This window comes from Ranitomeya imitator, chromosome 1 (assembly GCF_032444005.1).
Source record: "Ranitomeya imitator isolate aRanImi1 chromosome 1, aRanImi1.pri, whole genome shotgun sequence".
Lineage (NCBI taxonomy): Eukaryota > Metazoa > Chordata > Amphibia > Anura > Dendrobatidae > Ranitomeya > Ranitomeya imitator.
This window is the reverse complement of record NC_091282.1, coordinates 373123594-373136698: the sequence shown is the minus strand read 5'-3', so window position 1 is coordinate 373136698 and position 13105 is coordinate 373123594. Positions and strand designations below refer to the sequence as shown.

Below are 13105 nucleotides of genomic sequence, written 5' to 3'. Positions count from 1 at the left end.
TAAAGTGCAGCACAGATTCATCTCACCTAAAAGTCAAGACCTTAGATCAGGAACAGAACAGACATTTATAGGACATTTCATAACTTTCCCAAATTCTTATGAGAACACTGACAGCACATCCTGCATTGTACTACTGCACCCAATGTATTATATACTTTGGGAGTCAGTCGGTCCATTTTATACCGACTCCACAAAAATGGACTCCAACTCCACAGCCCTGCTGAAAACTGAGAATGAACGTAGGTTGCTGCATATGTACACTTTACAGACACTATACACAGGGGTGGACATACCGCATGTGCAGAGGGCAGGGAGCGATCCCTGCAGCTCAGCTGCCTATAGGAGAAAATATCAGCAGAGCTGCAGGGATCTGTCCGTCGCTTTCTGCCCGCGCTTCCTGTCTGACGTCATCATTCAGTGTGCGGCTGTCAGAGAGAAAGCTGCCGACAACGAAGATGCTGTGGGGATGTGCGGAGAGGCGAGTGGTGTTGTCTGTGTGGCTGGCGGGGAACTTGCAGTGTGGTGCTGTGTGTGTGGTGGAGAGGGCAATGATGTGGAGAAGGTAATGATTGGGTTGGTACCAACACTGCACACAGATACAGGGACGTAGCCTTATTATGTACAGCACAGTCCCTTAGTGTGTATATATAGTGCACTCATTTATGTATAGCACCGTCCCTTATTATGTGCCATCCTCTAGTTATATATGGTGCTGTCCCTTATTATATAGCTTCCTCTGATGTTATGTACAGTGCTGCATCTTACATAGTTTATTTTTGTTATTCACAGTGCCCTCTTATTACGTTACCCTCTCTTGTTCAATATAAAATGACTACTGATGAAAAAAGGACCACATATCCAATATTCTTGAATGGCCAAGTCAGTCACCTGATCTCAACCCAATTGAGCATGCATTTCACTTGTGAAAGACTAAACTTCAGACAGAAAGGCCCACAAACAAACAGCAACTGAAAACCACCGCAGTGAAGGCCTGGCAGAGCATAAAAAAGGAGGAAACAGCGTCTGGTGATGTCCATGAGTTCAAGACTTCAGGCAGTCATTGCCAACAAAGGGTTTTCAACCAAGTACTAGAAATTAGCATTTTATTTTAACCCCTTCAAGACCTTGGTATTTTCCGTTTTTCCGTGTTCGTTTTTCGCTCCCCTCCTTCCCAGAGCCATAACTTTTTTATTTTTCCATCAATATGGCTATGGGAAGGCTTATTTTTTACGGGACCAGTTGAACTTCTGAACGACATCATTGGTTTTACCATGTAGTGTACTAGAAAACGGAGAAAAAAATCCAAGTGCGGTGAAATTGCAAAAAAAAAAAAAAAGTGCAATCCCACACTTGTTTTTTGTCTTTTTTACTAGGTTCACCAAATGCTAAAACTGATCTGCCATTATGATTCTCCAGGTCATTACGAGATCATAGACACCTAACATGTCTAGGTTCTCTTTTATCTAAGTGGTGAAAAAAAAAAAAAAAAAAAAATTGCGCCATTCTCCGATACCCGTAGCGTCTCCATTTTTTGTGATCTGGGGTCGGGTGAGGGCTTATTTTTTTGGGTACCGAGCTGATGTTTTTATTGATACCACTTTTGTGCAGATACGTTCTTTTGATCGCCCGTTATTGCATTTTAATGCAAAGTCGCGGTGGCCAAAAAACGTAGTTCGGGCGCTTCAAATTTTTTTATCGCTACGCTGTTTAGCGATCAGGTTAATGTTTTTTTGTTTTTATGACAGATCGGGCGATTCTGAACGCGGCGATACCAAATATGTGTAGGTTTGATTTTTTTATTGTTTTATTTTGAATGGGGTGAAAGGGGGGCGATTTAAAACTTATATTTTTTTTTCACATTTTTTACTTTTTATTTTTAACTTTTGCCATGCTTCAATAGCCTCCATGAGAGGCTAGAAGCTGGCACAACTCGATCGGCTCTGCTACATAGCAGCGATCATCAGATCGCTGCTATGTAGCTGAAATGCAGGCTTACTATGAGCGCCGACCACAGGGTGACGCTCACAGAAAATCGGCATCAGTAACCATAGAGGTCTCAAGGACCTCTATGGTTACTATGCAGAAGCATCGCTGACCCCCGATCATGTGACAGGGGTCGGCAATGCGCTCATTTCCAGCCCGATGGCAGGAAGCGCCGGTTAAATGCCAATGTCTGCGTTTGACAGCGGCATTTAACTAGTTAATAGAGGCGGGTGAAACGTGATTTCACCAGCCGCTATTGCGTGCACATGTCAGCTGTTCAAAACAGCTGACACGTCCCGGCTTTGATGCAGGCTCACCGCCAGAGCCCGCATTAAAACGGGGGTTCTGACCTTGGACGTACTACCCCGTCCGAGGTCAGAAAGGGGTTAAATTATTATTGAATCTGTCCAATTACTTTTGGTCCCTTTAAAAACAGGGTGGCACATGTTAAGGAGCTGAAACTCTTAAACCCTTCATCCAACTGCATCTGAATGGTTTTGTTTAAAATTCATTGTGGCGATGTCTATAACCAGAATTAGAAAAATGTTGTCTCTGTCCAAATATACCGGTATATAGACTTAACTGTATGTGCGGCGATATAGATATATATCTGTCGCCAGATACATTTCTTGCACAGGGGCCCCAAGCTGTCTGTATGTATGTATGACAGACATATACAGTACGAAGCAAAAGTTTGGACACACCTTCTCATTTAAAGATTTTTCTGTATTTTCATGACTATGAAAATTGTACATTCACACGAGAGGTTAAAAAGGTCCCACTCCACCCCTTTCCTTCAGTGTTTTGACAAGTACCACACCATGGATAGACAATTTGAATTCTTTATTAACCAAAACATATTACAGCATATGACATAGTATACATGGGGGGGAGGGGGGGAGTAACGGTGCTGTCAGGATGGAATCCTGGAAACCGAATTACCGGTAGGTCTAATACCCATTTTCCAGGCATCCCCCTGACAGCACTCTGGAGAATACTAAAGAAAACTCCTTTAGGGTGGGACAACTGCTTGGAGAACCTTTCTCCCAAATGACATTTGCTGGGCTGCTAATAAGTCAAGTTTATAATGTTTACAAAATGTGTTCACCCTGGCCCAAGTTGCGGCTTTATATATTTGTTCTAAGGACGCCCCTGCTCGTTCAGCCCATGATGCTGAAATGGCCCTAGTAGAATGAGCTTTAATTCCTGCTGGACAATCTACCCCTTCTGATGAGTATTAGCAATTACCGTTGTGATCCATCTAGCTATAGAGGTTTTGGAAGCTTTTTTACCCCTATTCTTTCCCCCAAAAGGATAAATAGGTTAGATCTTTTCTCGAGGTACTAGTGGCCTCTAGATAGTCTAACACTGCTTGTCTGACATCAAGAGAATGTAAAGATTGCGCTTTTGCATTAGAGGAGTTTTCGCAAAAGGAGAATAAAATTATCTCCTGGTTTCGGTTTTGTACTGAAGCTATTTTGGGGATAAATGATGGATCTAATTTTAAAATTGTATGGTTGTCACGGATCTGAAGGTATGGATCCCTAATAGATAGGGCTTGAATTTCTCCCACTCTTAGCTGTTGTAATCGCTACCAAAAAGGCTGTTTTCCATGTCTGAACCGAGATAGGCATGTCTTCATCAAGGGTATAAGGGTTTTTACATAGAGCCCTGAGAACTACGTTTAAGTCCCAAGTGGGAGTCAATTGTCTAAAAGTGGGACGTAATCTCTGGATGGCTTTAACAAAACTAATTATTCAAGGGTCAGAGGCCAAAGGATAATCTAAGAAAGTGCTGAGGGCAGAGATCTGCACCTTAAGGGTACTAGGTCTAAGCCCCATATTGAAACCAGATTGGAGAAAATCCAGAACTCTGGGAACGTCGCCGACCTGCCACCCTCCATACAGAATCTTTTCCAGATTTTGTAGTAGATGGCTGAAGTTACCGGTTTTCGACTAGCCTGAATGGTTGAAATGACTTCATCGGATAAACCTTGGGCTTTCAAAATGTCCATCTCAGGATCCATGCTGAAAGGTGCAATCGTTCTGGGTTTTGGTGTAGGACAGGACCCTGATAAATGATGTCCTTCCATATAGGAAGTTTGATTGGGTTCTCTGTTGTCATGTATCCCAGCAACGGAAACCAGCTTCTTTTTGGCCAGAATGGTACAATCATCAGCACTGTTGCCTGGTCTTCCTGAATTTTCCCGAGTACCATCGGAATGAGTGCCAATGTAACTCCTTTCTCATGTACAGCACCATGGAATTAATGGTGCTATATAAATATATAATAATAATGGAGGAAACGCGTAAGAGAGTGGTTTGTCCCATGTTTGGCTTAAGGCGTCGACTGCTTCTGGCATGTCCGAAGTGTTGAGAGAATAGAATCTGGGCACATTCCAATTTTTTCTTGTGGCAAATAAATCTATTTTGGGAGTTCCCCAACGGTGGCATAATAGTTGGAAAACTTCTTGATTTAGTTCCCATTCTGTTGGACAGACTTTCCTCCTGCTCAGGTAGTCGGCCAGGATATTCTGAGACCCTTCTAAGTGTACTGCTGTAATTGACAGAACTGTGTTCTCCGCCCGAACAAATACCTTCTGTGCTAACTCTTGAAGTGGTTTGTGCCTGGGAACTCCCTGGTGTTTCAGGAAGGATACTGCGGTCATGTTGTCTGTTAGAATCTTCACATGCTTGTTTTTTTAGGCGAGAACGATTTCTTCTTAGGGTCTCCCAAACTGCGTAAAGTTCTCTGCAATTTGACGACTTGTGGCTGATGTCTTCGGGCCACCTGCCCTGGAAAAAACTTCCTTCTAGATGTGCTCCCCATCCCCACTGACTGGCGTCTGTGGTGATTACCACACAAGGGGTCAAGATCCATGGTACACCTATTCTTAGGTTGCTGTCTTGTGTCCACCACCGTAAATGATCTTCTTACTGCCGTTGATAGTTGAACTGTTCTGTCCAGAGATGTTTGGCGACGATCCCATACCAAGAGAACTTGATTTTGTAATAGTCTTAAGTGAGCTTGTGCCCACCTGACAAGTGATACAGGCTGTCATCCTTCCCAAGATCTTCATGGATGATCTTATGGTAACCTGATGACTCAGGAACTCTATGATCATCTTCTTTATTGCCTCCTGCTTTTCTCTTGGTAGAAAGGATTGTCAGGAGGTAGAATTCAGAAGAACTACCAGGAATACCTTCTGAGACTCGGGTTTTAGGTGTGACTTCTTTCGATTTACAACCCAACCCAGGTGTTCCAACACCGCTATAACTCGATCTCTGTGTAGGAGTAATGTGTCTTCTGCTCGGGCTACCAGAAGAAAGTAGTCCAAATAAGGAATTATTGTAATTCCTTGGTTTCTTAAGTATGCCACTACCTCTGCCACCAGCTTTGTGAATATTCTTGGAGCTGAGGCAAGGCCAAACGGGAGGCACTGAAACTGGAGGTGGCAGGTTTGATCCGGAAATCTTACCGAAAACCTCAGAAGCTCCTGAGAAGTTGAATGGATTGGAACCTGATAATATGCACTCTTCAGGTCGAGAGTGCACATCACAGAATTTTTGTCTATAAGGTGGATGGTTGACCTTATCGACTCCATTCTGAACCTTTTGTATTTGACGCATACGTTTAAAGGTTTTAGGTTTATTATCGTGTGTTTCTCCTGACGGTTTTGGGATTGAGAATAGGGAAGAGTAGTAACTTGAGCCGATTTCTGATGAGGGAACCCGAACTATGACTTGAGATCTGAAAAGTTTCTGAAGGTCTGAGAACATTGGCGAATTGTTTGCCACAGTTGTTGGTGAGATACACCTTTGTGGCGCGGGAGATATAAGCTCTATTTTGCAGCCCTTGGATATTATATTGAGGACATATGCGTTCTTTGTGAGCCACCTCCAGTTGTTCAGAAAAAGACTGAGTCTGCCCCCTATACCTATGGCGTCATTGCCTCCTAGTTCTAAGGGAATTTCTTACCCTTCTTTTCTGAGCATAGGATCCTTTATAGGCCCCTCTGCTGGATCTCCACTGTTCTCTATAGTCCGGTTATTTGCGAGGTGGAGGTCTCTTCCGAAAGGGCTGAAATTGTTTAGGTTTATCCTCGGGAAAACCTTTTTTACTATCAGACGCAAACTCTAAAAGGTCATCTAATGCCTGTCCAAACACTCTGGATCCTGCAAAGGGAATGGTACATAATTTATTTTTAGAGGCATTATCTCCCGACCAAGATTTAAGCCATATAGTCCTACGGGTTGCATTAGATAAGGAACTATGTCTAGCTGCAAATCTCACAGATTCCACTGAAATATCAGCCATGAAGGCCGTGGCAGACTGTATAATAGGTAGGGAAGAAATTATATCAGCCCGCAGGGTCTTATTAACGAAATGATCTTCTAATTGTCCCATCCACAAGTACATGGACCTGGCCACTGAAGTAGCTGCTATGTTGGCCTTTATCAGAGCTGCCGATGTCTGCCTTGCGGTCCATGGCATCTCTGAGGCTTGACGAATCCTCAAAGGGGATGGCTGTCTTTTTTGTAACCTTGGCCACAGGTACGTCGACTTTAGGGATTTCTTCCCATGTCTTGATATCCTCTGGGTCAAACGGTAGACGGCCCTTAAATTCCCGAGACATAACCAGTCTACGTTCTGCATCCTTCCACTCTTGCAATATCATAAGTCGGATGTGCTCGCTCACCGGGAACACCGTCTGTCTTTGGAATGTAAGACCTCCAAACATCAGATCTTGTCTGGACTTTGAACGCGGCTCCTCCTTCATCTGCATCGTATTTCTCACTGCTTGAACTAACTCAGTTTCTTTTTCCAGTGGAAGACACCTTTCTTCCTTGATCCTGTTCTTCTAGTGGCAACTCTCCTTCCTCCTGATCCGAACTCCTAAAATCTGATTCTTCCACTGAAGAAATATCAGGATCCCTTTGTTCTGGGTCGACTCTTGGTCTCTTGGGACTCGGACCTGGACTGGAAGGATACTGCTGTGCCATGCTAGCTAACGAGTTTTGCACCTCCTCCCGAATTAGACTCCTCATCTCTGACAAGAAAGGTGGTTGTTCTTCTCTTACAACCTTGGAAATACATGAGCTGCAGAGAGCTTTCTTGTATGCTTCTGGCAGTATTTCATGACATATGGAGCACCGCCTAGACTTCGCCGAGGACTTGCCTGGCTTTTTTGTCGTTGGGAGGGGTCTGTGGAACCTCCTTATCCTAGACATAAGAATGGGGACTGCTTAGCGTCTACATATGTGTGTGTAGGTACATCTGTGCTATGCGCACTTACCCCAGCATCCTCACTTCCATATCCTCTGTTGAAAAACAATTAGGCCTGGGTAAATGTAAAATCCCATGACAGAAGGACACAGCAGCAGCCGCTGCACTCACCCTTTGTCTCCAGCATTGCAGACACCTCTGCTCCAGCCCGCCCGCCGCTCCCACACACAGTGGAACGCTGGACGGATACACACTGAGATAACACGGATCGACGCTCAGTTATTATGCCTACTTCTGCGTTCCATGAAGAGGAACGCCTGCTAGGCTGTCGACGTCACCGGAAATTACATCTGGAACTGATCGAGAAACGCCGCTGACATCACCGGAAATGACGTTCGGCTACCATGACTACCTACTTACGCGTTCCACGCAGTGGAACGCACGCTGGTCCTCGCTGATTCCGGAAGTTCTCCTGACCCCTCCATCTTCATGTCCGGAACACGTGGGTCCCTGCGCCTCTCCTCCTACCTGGCGCCTCTTCTCCAATATGGCGCCTGAGCCAAGAGCCCCCCACTGGGAGGAAGCGGCTCTACCCAGGAGCCCGTCCGCTCGACTAGTCTCTGGGGCAGAGGGACTCCCCACCGGGAAGTTTCTGTCCTGGGCTACAGACAAGGGGGAAATATCTTGGACCAGCCGCACGATCTCCCTGAGCCCTCCGGTCTGGTAGGCTTCTGTGCTGACTCTCGTGTGTCCCTTCATGCAGGGACAGGAAAAACACTGAAGGAAAGGGGCGGAGTGGGACCTTTTAACCTCTCGTGTTGTTTCTCCTGTCCCTGCAAGGAGGAGGAGGAGGACGTCCTCCAGAGTGCTGTCAGGGGGACGTCCTGGAAATATGTCTTATATTCTAGGTTCTTCAAAGTAGCCACTTTTTGCTTTGATGCACTCTTGGCATTCTCTTGATGAGCTTCAAGAGGTAGTCACCGGGAATGGTTTTCAATTCACAGGTGTGCCCTGTCAGGTTTAATAAGTGGGATTTCTTGCCTTATAAATGGGGTTGGGACCATCAGTTGAGGTGAGCAGAAGTCTGCTGGATACACAGCTGATAGTCATACAGAATAGACTGTTAGAATTTGTATTATGGCAAGAAAAAAAGCAGCCAAGTAAAGAAAAACGAGTGGCCATCATTACTTTAAGATATGAAGGTCAGTCAGTCTGAAAAATTGGGAAAACTTTGAAAGTGTCACCAAGTGCAGTGGCAAAATCCATCAAGCGCTACAAAGAAACTGGCTCACATGAGGACCGCCCCAGGAAAGGAAGACCAAGAGTCACCTCTGCTTCTGAGGATAAGTCATCCGAGTCACCAGCCTCAGAAATCCAGGTTAACAGCAGCTCAGATTAGAGACCAGGTCAATGCCACACAGAGTTCTAGCAGCAGACATCTCTACAACAACTGTTAAGAGGAGACTTTGTGCAGCAGGCCTTCATGGTAAAATAGCTGCTAGGAAACCACTGCTAAGGACAGGCAACAAGCAGAAGAGACTTGTTTGGGCTAAAGAACACAAGGAATGGACATTAGACCAGTGGAAATCTGTGCTTTGGTCTGATGAGTCCAAATTTGAGATCTTTGGTTCCAACCACAGTGTCTGTGCGACACAGAAAAGGTGAACGGATGGACTCTATATGCCTGGTTCCCACCGTGAAGCATGGAGGAGGAGGTATGATGGTGTGGGAGTGCTTTGCTGGTGACACTGTTGGGGATTTATTCAAAATTGAAGGCATACTGAGCCAGCATGGCTACCACAGCATCTTGCAGCGGCATGCTATTCCATCTGGTTTGTGTTTAGTTGGACAATCATTTATTTTTCAACAGGACAATGACCCCAAACACACCTCCAGGCTGTGTAAGGGCTATTTGACCAAGAAGGAGAGTCATGGGGTGCTACGCCAGATGACCTGGCCTCCACAGTCACCAGACCTGAACCCAATCAAGATGGTTTGGGGTGAGCTGGACCGCAGAGTGAAGGCAAAAGGGCCAACAAGTGCTAAGCATCTCTGGGAACTCCTTCAAGATTGTTGTAAGACCATTCCCGGTGACTACCTCTTGAAGCTCATCAAGAGAATGCCAAGAGTGTGCAAAGCAGTCATCAACGCAAAAGGTGGCTACTGTGAAGAACCTAGAATATAAGACATAATTTCAGTTGTTTCACACTTTTTTGCTAAGTGTATAATTCCACATGTGTTAATTCATAGCTTTGATGCCTTCAGTGTGAGAGAATTCCTTAAGGCTATGTGCACACGTTCAGGATTTCTCGCAGAAAATTCCTGAGAAAAACCGTACATTTTCTGCAAGAAATCCGCAAGAAAACCGCATGCGTTTTTGCCGCGGTTTCTTCCGGACACTTCCCAATGCATTTTGTAGTGGGAAATCCGCAAAAAAAAACAAAACGCAAAATTAATGAACATGCTGCGGTTTTACCGCGATGCGGTTATTTTTTTTGCGGAAAAAAAACGCATCATGTGCACAAAACATGCGGAATTCATTCTAAATGATGGGATGCTTATTGTATGCGGTTTTATAGCGTTTTCATCGGGAAAAACCGCGAAAAAACCGCAACGTGTGCACACAGCCTAAATGAGAAGGTATGTCCAAACTTGTGGTGGTCGATATAGAGAATATATCCCCTCTCTGACGTTCGACGTACTATCCCGTCGAGGTGCCCTGGGCCTATCTGACCCTCGACGGGATAGTACGTCATGCCCTTTAATGCGATAAAGTCGCGGTGATCGCATTAAAATTCCGACGCCATCTTACCTGGGGAAGATGGCTCGGCATCCAGGGCATTGGCGTCGCCCACCCGCCCTCCAGATCGCTGTGATTGGCTGTTCAATTCTGAACAGCCAATCACAGCAATTCTCATTGTTTCAGCCAATCGGAGCAGCTGAAACAATGAGGTGACAGGCTAGGATCGAGTACCGATGTACTCGATCCTAGGTCCGGTGCCTGGCAACGCCAGGCACCGGCAAGAACACCCCGGATTGGCGCGATCGCATCGATTGCGCCAATCGCAGGGCACCACGCGGTAGTACCGCGCTGTGCCCTGCCGGAACCTGCGTGGATCGGTGCTCTAATAGCACCGATCCTAGGATAAAACATAGTACAGGCCCAGCAGGGCCTGCAGGAGCTGATTGGCGCGATCGATGTCATCGTCGATCGCGCCAATCACAGGGCACAGCGGCGGTCACGCTGTGACCGCTCTGTGCCCTGCAGGTGACCTGGCTGTGACCTGCCTAGGATCGGCGCGAACAGCTCCGATCCTAGGCAGGTCACAGCCAGGTCACCAGCAGTTGCCTGGGTGACTAGGAAAGCTCTGATTGGTGGGATCGATGTTATGGTCGATCCCACCAATGACAGGTCACAGCAGGAGCATGACTGCTCTGTGACCTGTCTGTGTCACCTGCCTGACCTGTGTATGACCGCTCTGCAGGGGTCCTCACTCTAGCTGAGGATTCCTACAGAGCGGTCATACTGCTGGATCTCCCTGCTGGATTTTGTGCCTGGATCTACCTGCCGTGCTGGGTATTGTGGTGCCACAGCAGCCTGTAGCACCACAATCCCTGCTAAAGAAAGAAGACAACTAAACGTAAGTTTTATCCCTGCCCAATCCCCGTTCATCCACCCCAATCCCCCCTCCATTTGTGCCGCCTCCGTGCGCACATTTAGTAGCCGCCGAGCGTTGATTGGTGACGCAGTTCACCGATCAACGCTCGCGCTCGCTTTTTTTCCCTCGCGCCCGTTGCGCCAACTCCGTACACACATCCCGCAGCCGCCAAACTTTGATAAGTGACACAGTTCTCTTATCAGAGTTTGTGCCTGCCGTTTTCCTTTTTCTTTTTTTTTTAAACACCCCCCCCCCCCCCCCTTGCTTGACCCTCGTGCGCACATCAAGCAGCGGCCAAATTTTGATAAGTGAAACAGTTCATTTATCAGAGCTGGGCTTGCTGTTTTAGACACTTACTTTTTTTTCCATCTCCGTGCGCACATCCAGCAGCCGCCAAATTTTGATAAGTGACGCAAGTTCACTTATCAGAACTAGGGTCTGCTGTTTTAGGCTTTTCTTTTTGCAGGTTTTTTTCTCCTTTTAGAGTTTTCTTTTCAGATAAGTTTGCACAAATCACTATATAGTGAGTGCAGCTCTGGAGTATAATACAGGATGTAACTCATGATCACTAATGTAATGTATGTACACAGTGACTGCACCAGCAGGATAGTGAGTGCAGCTCTGGGGTATAATACAGGATGTAACTCAGGATCAGTAATGTAATGTATGTACACAGTGACTGCACCAGCAGAATAGTGAGTGCAGCTCTGGGGTATAATACAGGGTGTAACTCAGGATCAATAATGTAATGTATGTACACAGTGACTGCACCAGCAGAATAGTGAGCGCAGCTCTGGAGTATAATACAGGATGTAACTCAGGATCAGTACAGGATCAGTAATGTAATGTATGTACACAGTGACTGCACCAGCAGAATAGTGAGTGCAGCTCTGGAGTATAATACAGGATGTAACTCATGATCACTAATGTAATGTATGTACACAGTGACTGCACCAGCAGAATAGTGAGTGCAGCTCTGGAGTATAATACAGGATGTAACTCATGATCACTAATGTAACGTATGTACACAGTGACTGCACCAGCAGAATAGTGAGTGCAGCTCTGGAGTATAATACAGGATGTAACTCATGATCACTAATGTAATGTATGTACACAGTGACTGCACCAGCAGAATACTGAGTGCAGTTCTGGAGTATAAAACAGGATGTAACTCAGGATCAGTAATGTAATGTATGTACACAGTGACTGCACCAGCAGAATAGTGAGTGCAGCTCTGGAGTATAATGCAGAATGTAACTCACGATGAGTAATGTAATGTATGTACACAGTGACTGCACCAGCAGAATAGTGAGTGCAGCTCTGGAGTATAATACAGGATGTAACTCAGGGTCAGTAATGTAATGTATGTACACAGTGACTCCACCAGCAGAATAGTGAGTGCAGCTCTGGAGTATAATGCAGAATGTAACTCACGATGAGTAATGTAATGTATGTACACAGTGACTGCACCAGCAGAATAGTGAGTGCAGCTCTGGAGTATAATACAGGATGTAACTCAGGGTCAGTAATGTAATGTATGTACACAGTGACTGCACCAGCAGAATAGTGAGTGCAGCTCTGGAGTATAATACAGAATGTAACTCAGGATCAGTAATGTAATGTATGTACACGGTAACTGCACCAGCAGAATAGTGAGTGCAGCTCTGGAGTATAATACCGTGGTTTGGTCGATCGGCGGAGTGTAACCACCGATTGACCAAACCGCTGCATGACCATCTCTACCCTCACCTACTGTATCCTCACCCATCCCTTGCAGATTGTGAGCCCTCGCGGGCAGGGTCCTCACTCCTCCTGTACCAGTTATGACTTGTATTGTTTAAGATTATTGTACTTGTTTTTATTATGTATACCCCTCCTCACATGTAAAGCGCCATGGAATAAATGGCGCTATAACAATAAATAATAATAATAATAATAATAATAATAATAATAATAATCCCCCCACACATACAGTTATCAATAAAGTGCACCCAATCACCATATTCACACAAAAATGTCCCGCTCGTCCCAACAGCGCTATTCATTGGAGGAGGCATATGCTTTCCTTGCCTCCGACACTGACAGCGAGGGAGAGGATCCCACTTTCTTTACTTTTCTGATTCTTCATCCTTTTCTTCATCCTCCTCATCTTTCTCCTTGGGTCCTGCGGAACCGCCACGCAGACGCCCCAGGACAGAAGATGAGGCAGCCCCCACCACTCCTGAACCAGCGCTCCC

The 13105-nt window shown here is 45.8% G+C and overlaps 1 protein-coding gene across 4 annotated transcripts in view; it reads right to left on the bottom strand.

Annotated features, from left to right (window-relative positions):
- The window catches only part of RBM23 (RNA binding motif protein 23), a 78958-nt gene that overhangs the window by 51666 nt on the left and 14187 nt on the right, over nt 1–13105 (bottom strand). The window lies entirely within an intron of this gene.